An 8,014-nucleotide genomic window follows, 5' to 3' on the forward strand; every position below is an offset into this window, starting at 1 on the left:
AGAATTCAGTAAACTAGAATCCTGGTTCATGATATACATCTAAAATCCTAGGCTCCACACTCCTTGGCTGGAGTCTGTACTTAGTGTATTCCTTTGAGCAAAATATGCTTTGACTCTTTCTGCAATATAGGATAACAGAACATTTATAATAAAATAGTCATGCTTTCACATCCAGAAACAATCAGCAGCAATGTAGGATGATCAAGAAGAAATATTGAATATGAAGTATGTTCCTATGTAATAAGATGCTCTAGAGAGCAGTACTATACAGTTGTATGAGTACCTCCATGCTTCTCCTCAAAATAACCTTCATCCATAATACCTGCAGCACAAAAAACAAAACTCTTAATGGTGAGTTATTACCAGTGCTAGTTAAAAATATTGAGGAAATATATATTTACAGGACAGAGGCTGCAGAACAGCAGATTTGCTCTTTTACTGCACGGTATGGTAAAAACTCGGAAGAACAATTATCTCTGAAAGTCATGAATGGCCATTTCTGAATATTGCATTCCAGCCATGCTCTGTCACCACACATATCTCAAGGCTTCATGATCTGATGTTCTGTTCTCCAGAAAGACAGTTAGATATAATAATTAAATTCACAGGTTCAGATTAGTAAGCATGACATCAGCAAGTCCCCCTATGTCTCTGTCCAGTTCTTTATTTGCTGCACCCTTTCTCTTGTTTTGGCATCTGGTTGAGGAGCAGTGCTTGTCTAGGAAGGTGCACACACTTTTCATATTAAATGTTTGTGGAGGGTGAGGTTGGAAGGTGCTTCTCCAGTTCTGTGATCAAACACAGGGCTATAGTCTTGGCCAAATTCAGTCCCGACCTCAATGGGTGCATATTCTATTCACTTAAATAATAGAGAATTGTGACCATGAAAGATAGGGCAGAATTTGGTCCTAAGACGTCATATTGTCCATCCATACTTCCAGCTAAATTTGTCATGATAGCTAGCTGATCTGTGTCTAATGCCCAGAAGAGAACACCTTGATGTTCGTCTCCTGAATGAATTCTAGGTATTCTCCAGCTGACAGAAAGCAATGATGGCTCTGTTGATCTTGGACATTTTTAGGATTTTGGTTTACAATTATTTCCTTTGTTCAGAGGCAGATGCTAATTCATCTTCCACTGCACTATAGATTGCAAGGAGGATTTATTTTTCCATAAAAAATGGGAGAAATAATCATAGCTGGTACTATGGTACCACAGAGGAAGTATTAAAAAGCAGCCATTTCACTTCTTTGGATCATAAAGTTAAACAACAGATACAGCAAGAGTGCCATGAGTTGAAGAACCTTCCATCAACTTCCTGCTTTGTCAGTGAGGGATGACTTTAGAGACATTGTTATTCCTGACACATCTTTTGCAACGTGGATTATAGAAGAGTATACAGTAATTCCTCACTTAACATTGTAGTCATGTTCCTGAAAAATGCAACTTTAAGCTAAATGATGTTAAGCAAATCCAATTTCCCCGTAAGAATTCATTTAAATAGGGGCGGGGTTAGGTTTCAGGGATTTTTTTTTTTTGCCAGACAAAAGGCATTATATACATTTTAAACAATTTTAAACAAGCAATTTAATACTACAGTCATCATTGCTGAGTATGAAACTTGGTTGAGGTGGTGGAGTCAGAGAATGGAAGAGGGTAGATTGTCCCCCTGCTCCTCTTGCAAGCATAGGCACTGACTTTGCCAGGGACGGGGGGCTCAACCCTCGGCCCGCCCACTCCATCCCTTCCCCCAAACCCCCACCCTTAACCCACCTCTTCTCCTCCCCCTTTACTCCGTGCGTTGCGTCCTCGCTTCTCCCTCTCCTGCCCACGGCAATCAGCTGGTTTGCGGCGTTCAGGAGGCAGGGGGGAGGGGGATGGAGGGAGAACTTGGCGCGCAGCCTCCTCTGCCTCCTGCCCACAGCAATCAGCTGGTTTGCGGCGTTGAGGAGGCAGGGGAGGGAGAGGGAGCCTGCGCGTTGCGTCCTTTCTCCTGCCTCCTGAGCACCGCAAACCAGCTGATTGCTGTGGCTAGGAGGCGGGGGGAACAGAGGGAAGGCGCTGATCCGCGGGGTCCGCCAGCAGGTGGGAGGCGCTGGGGGGGGGTGCGTGGGGGTGCTGATAGGTGGGCTACCAGCCGTGGACAAAGCAGGCGGCCAAACGACGTTATAGCGGAGCATTGCACAATTTTAAACAAGCATGTTCTGTAATGGAGAAGGGATGTAAGTTCAAAACAATGTTAAGCGGGAGGATGTTAAGTGGGGAGTTACTGTATCCTACTTGGAAAAAGCCTAACATGAAAAAAGGCAATTGATAACAGACATGCATTTTAAACCAGCAATAAGGCGCTATCTACCTGTAGGGAGAAATGAAAGTATGTCTCATGCTAGTCAACTTGCTATACCTAGGGAAAGTTGTACCCTTGAGAGATGCTTGTCTTCATTTCCTGAAAATGTTTCCTGTATTGCCTACAGTGCTAACAGGAGTGAGTAGTAATGAATATTTCTAGTCAGTAAATTAAGCAGGTAAGGCTTTAAATACACATGGAGAATTGATCTATTAAGAAGGTGTTCCTTTTCTTAAGTAGTCACTTTTGAGAGTAGCATTGGACTTTAATATTAAAGTACCTTTTGTGTGACCGAAGTCAGTACTAAAAATGATAAGAAAAAAAGAGCTTTGCAGCTCCTCAGAGACAAAGTGGGGAGCAAAATAAGGAGATAAACCAAAAATGTAACATGCCAGCTTAAATTAGGAAGCAGTTAATCACCTCTACCCACCAAATGAAGAGAGAAGTATGGGTGTCAAATAACAATGCAGTTATACAATCAGAATTATATGGCAGGAATATGTGTGTTGAAAATCTTATTGTGGAACTTACTGCTGCACAGTGGTCACCTATCTAATAGCAGAACTGTACTATTGTTACCATATTAGTAAGCATTAACCCTTTAAAAACTAGTTGCGTAGTGCTGCTTTTCCCATTGGCACTTAACCATAGCAGATTCTCGCTCTCAGGATTCTGATGGCATGAGGAAAGAAAATAATTAATGCACATGAATGGAAAATTAAGCAGAGCATCTGAAAAATCAAAATTTAGTTTACTAATAACATTACAACCAAAAGCTTAATTTACTGTACTGTACTTTACTACCTCCAGTTCCACTACCCAGACCTGTCAGCAACAACCAGTTATACAGTAGGCTGGCTTATTTATAGAACAGTGTATCTTTATCTTTGAAGCATTCTTTCAACTTTAATATGAGGTTCTGCTTTCTTTGTCTAAAAATCCAAGACTGCATGAGTTAATCAGTTATCAAATTTCTGATCAAAGTCAGAAAATGGCTGGAACAAAATCTCTGACTAACTACTCGTCAGAAGGCATCAATGCCACATTTTGGCATCTGATTTGTCCAGCAAGTTAATATTTTACCACACTGGCTGACCAAATTTTGCAGCCTCAAAAAAGCTAGGGGAAAAAAACTAAATTGTACCAGAAGACTGGAACAACCTTTGGCAGATTGCACTGTACCACATTTCACCAAAGCAGAACCCACAGTTTTACTCAAATCTAAAAGCCTGTTTCCCTGTGACCAAAAATGGCTAGCATTCTGCTTAGAGGATGCAAGATACAAAAAAAAGAGTGATTTAACAAAAAAGCAAATCTCTAATCAAGAAATATTAAAAGAATGTTCCTTTAAGGTGAATGCTTTCTGGTAATTTCTGTGGTAATGTTAAGCATTTTCACTGTATCACTGAATAAGTCCTTTAGAATCCTGTGTTACATTTTACACATACTACCTCTGAAACATAATACCACCTTAAGACCACATCAAAAAATGTGAATTTTTTTGTTTTTTAACTTTATAAGGGGCAATAACTTCCAATAGACATATTTTCCTTCAGCTTTATACTCATTTTTAGTAAAGTGTTTGTGTTGCATTTAAGATTTATGCTTTTTAGTTTTGTATATTTTTCTTAGTTTTCCCTTTTTTTTTTCTCTCTCTCTTCCAAGCTACTCAAACTTTTGACAAAGGAAAGCAATGAATGATGACATGACTCCTAGCAGCAAATATCTCCAATGGCTGGTGATGGGACACTATATGGGGAGGGCTCTGAGTTACAATAGAGAATTCTTTCCCAGGTGTCTGGCTGGTGGGTCTTCCCCATGTGCTCAGGGTCTAACAGATAGCCATATTTGGGATCCGGATGGAATTTTCCCCAGGGTCAGATTGGCAGAGACCTTGGGGTTTTTTTGCCTTCTTCTGCAGCATGGGGCATGGGTCACTTTCAGGTTTAAACTCGTGTAAATGGTGGATTCTCTGCAACTTGGAAGTCTTTAAATCATGATTTGAGGGCTTCAGTAACTCAGCCAGAGGTTATGGGTCTATTACAGGAGTGGGAGGGTGAGGTTCTGTGGCCTGCGATGTGCAGGAGGTCAGACTAGATGATCGTGATGGTCCCTGACCTTTGAGTCTACAATATGGGGAAGAAAATATGGCATGTATATGTTAGGGTCAGTGGAAATGTTACCATCTTCTGGGTTCAAATACTGTTAAGATAGTAAATAGCTGTGATGTGTTTGGTGCAGCTATTGCAGGCAATAGATATTGCACTTAGAGAGCTCAATCAGTGCCAAAGGACTAATGTGACATTTCCTAACATAAAACAAATTAATTTCTGTGATGGAGAGCAGCCAAGTGATGAATCTCAGCTACAAACTGAAAAGAGTAAGATTTAAAATCTAATGGGTACATCACTATATGGGATTAAACTAATCTATCTTTAGTTTTTGTTTGCGTCTACACTTGTCTGCACAGAAAGAGAGTATTTTTATTTGCTGCAATAAAGGGTCAAATCCTAGTCTAAGAATAATCAGTGGCAAAGCTCTCAATTTTAACTGGATCAGGATTTGGGGCGAAGTGCAGACCAAACTGCCTATAAAAGTTTCACATCAAAAAGAAAAGTGCCATTGTAATTTCCCAACAACCCATGAAATAGTTTGCAGACTGTTTTTAAAAAAAAAAAATTAAAAGGTGTTAGGTGTGGGGAGAAAGTCAGGTGCACATAAACATGTCAGTTGAATCAACAAAATTAACAAACTTTTTAAAAAATATTTGGGTTTTAATTCAATAAAGCATGGATATAAACTGAATGCGAAGGATCTCTTAAGTGGAAAATTTGGCTTTTGGAAGGTGGAAGTGCTTAAATATTATAAAATGAAAAGTATAAAATTATGGAAACTCCATTGAAAATGTGTCTTAAGATAAACTGTGCTCTCATAGAAATTAAATACAATTTACTAAGTTTATTACATACATCATTTGTGTGTGTTTTGTGTGTGTGTGTACACACATATAGATATAAAACACTAAGTTAAATATGATTCACTCACATTAGCACCATCAAAGGCATTTTCACTTGAGGAAATTCCAAATGCAATACTTGTAAAGTAAATATCAGTTGTAAAAGGTAACTACCACCTCATTTTTGTTGTTTCTCATATTCAAGACATACTTTTGGATTAAATTGAACTCATCCATATAAATATTGATTATAGTTACTTTCATAATTCAGAATAATGCTGCTAGGTTTAGGCTTAAAACTATCTTGAAAAGCCCAGTATAATACTACACCTAAGTAATCTCAGCACACAAACTGTGCTGCACTCATGAAGAGTTTAAACAATCTTCAACCAAGACAGAGTCCACTTTAGTTTCACTAAAGTTTGAAAAAGGTGACTTCACTGAAAGTTTAAGTGTTACTATATAAGCTGGTATGCTATTTTAATTTGCCTACAAAGTGTTAAGGTAACTCATTCTCTTTAACTTAATATGATGTCCTTTTGAGCCAATTTGGCAAGTTTTGTAAATTTAGTATAATACTGAATTTCTCTGTGAAAATCAATATTTATATTGCATTTTTATTGTATGTATCAGTATGTGTAGCAAAAAGATTTACCAATCTTGAACTTGAGTACCTCTATTAAGATCCAGGATATATGATCTTGGTTTATTTGAAAGATGGATGCCAAGTGAAATATTCCATCCAGTTTTATTGATCTTGTCTGTATATATAAGGGTATTTATAATCTTATGTTAACAAAACTCATAATGAAAAATGGTTATTTCCTTCTTTAGAAACCTGCCCAGCTATTTTTATATAAATGTTGGTCTCTGCCTTAACTTTTTTGTGAAAATTTGTGCCATAGAATATTCTAACTTAACTACAGATAGTTTATAGAACTTGCTTTGGCTCATCTTTGGTTCACATTTAAGTAAACTGTGACCAATTTTATGTGGTTATTTGATAGTTAAATTAATCTTTTTTGCTTAAAGTTGTTTTAATTTATTTATCCTGTATATCTGCATCAAGGGTTTCTTCCCTAATCTTTTTTGTCCTTTAAAGCTTTTGAATCTATCCTCATATGCACGCTTTGTTAGTTTAAGTAGCAATAACTTTTCATTAGTTTATCATATATAGTTTGGCAAAACCTTTAAGAAATTGAGTCAATGGTTATAAAAAAAATGTATCTATATTGACCCAATTGGTCAGAGTAAAGGGCTATTTACCTTTGGTAAATTTGTCTACTAGACTCAAGGATATTTTTCTAAGTCGATCAGGTTTGGGAATCTGGAGAAATGAAATAAAGGTTAACAAATTCATTTTCCTACATAAAGTTCTCAGTTTCTATATTTTTAATCATTACTAACCTGTAAAAATCAGTACAACCAGATGTTTAAAACCAGATACTACATTCTTGTGTCCCCAATTCCTCCCCTTTTAAGTCAATGGAAACTTTGTATGCAACCAGGGCCTTATTAAAGCACTGTGTTGGGAAAAGGGAGAGGCATGTTGTAGGGTTGCTTGTCTCACTGTTCAGTAGATTCATCACCAATATGGCAGTAACCACCTGGATTACAAAGACCTGATAATTTTGCAAATTATGGTATGAAAAGAAGTTCCTTTTCAGCACAATAAGCAGGTGGCATCAACGGGTATACAGGGGCCATAGCTGAATAGCATCTTGACATTTTGAAGCATCATGTTAAAGAAATATTAATTTTTAACAGCTCACAGTCTCAGTAGATAATGCATTGCCTTACAGTACATGGTAGACCTGGGTTCATCATTGTCCTCTGGATTCTTACAGCTCAGGCTGGCTAAATTTCATGGAGGGGATGTTTTAACCTATGGGGATTGCAATTTTGTGTCCCCAAGGGAAATAGTTTTCTGATTTATCAACTTCAAAGAGAGCTGCTTATCTTCCCAGCATCAGCAGGGCAACTACTAAATAACAGCTACTACTCTCAGAGCAGGGTATTACAGAGAAAAAAAGAATAAGAATTAAATGATATATGACAGGCCCAAGAGTCTCAGACACTGTAGGTCAGACACTGTAGGACTTTGCTGGAGTCATGAGCTGAAACAAAGATCATATTCAAAAGTTCAGGACATTCTGCATTAAAAAAAAAATTTAAGTTGTAAAAGGAACTCTCTCTCCTTTTGATGGAATAGCTCTGAATGAATCTCTCATGCTCTAATTTTTCAGTATAAGCACTCAGGTCAAAATAATGCTCTGTACGTAATATCATAGCACAAAACTTAAACCTTCTCAGTTATTTTTCTCTTTGTACAATACACATGGCTTACTTATAAGGTGGGGCTAGTTTACTAGCAAGGGCCCTACTCGCTTGCAATCAGAGCTGTGTGGGAAACCAAATGGCAGGATCAGAGCCTAAATATGGCTGTCCACTTTAAGGGTTTCATAAAGAAGTTCCTTTTATTCAATCTAAGCTTTATCGTTTAAAATGTTTAAAATTTATTTACAATTAATTCAGACCAGGTCCTCTATTTCTAATTCATAAAAATGTCAATCACACACACACAAAATATGTTTAAATGATTAAATGCCTTGATGAAGAGGTTTTGGGAATGGGATGATTCAGACAATGAAAACTTTCATCTGAATGAAAGTTCTCTTCCTATTGGTTTTGTAGAAAAGTGTGTTAAAATG

Source organism: Lepidochelys olivacea (genome assembly GCF_965140295.1).
Source record: "Lepidochelys olivacea isolate rLepOli2 genome assembly, chromosome: 9".
NCBI lineage: Eukaryota > Metazoa > Chordata > Testudines > Cheloniidae > Lepidochelys > Lepidochelys olivacea.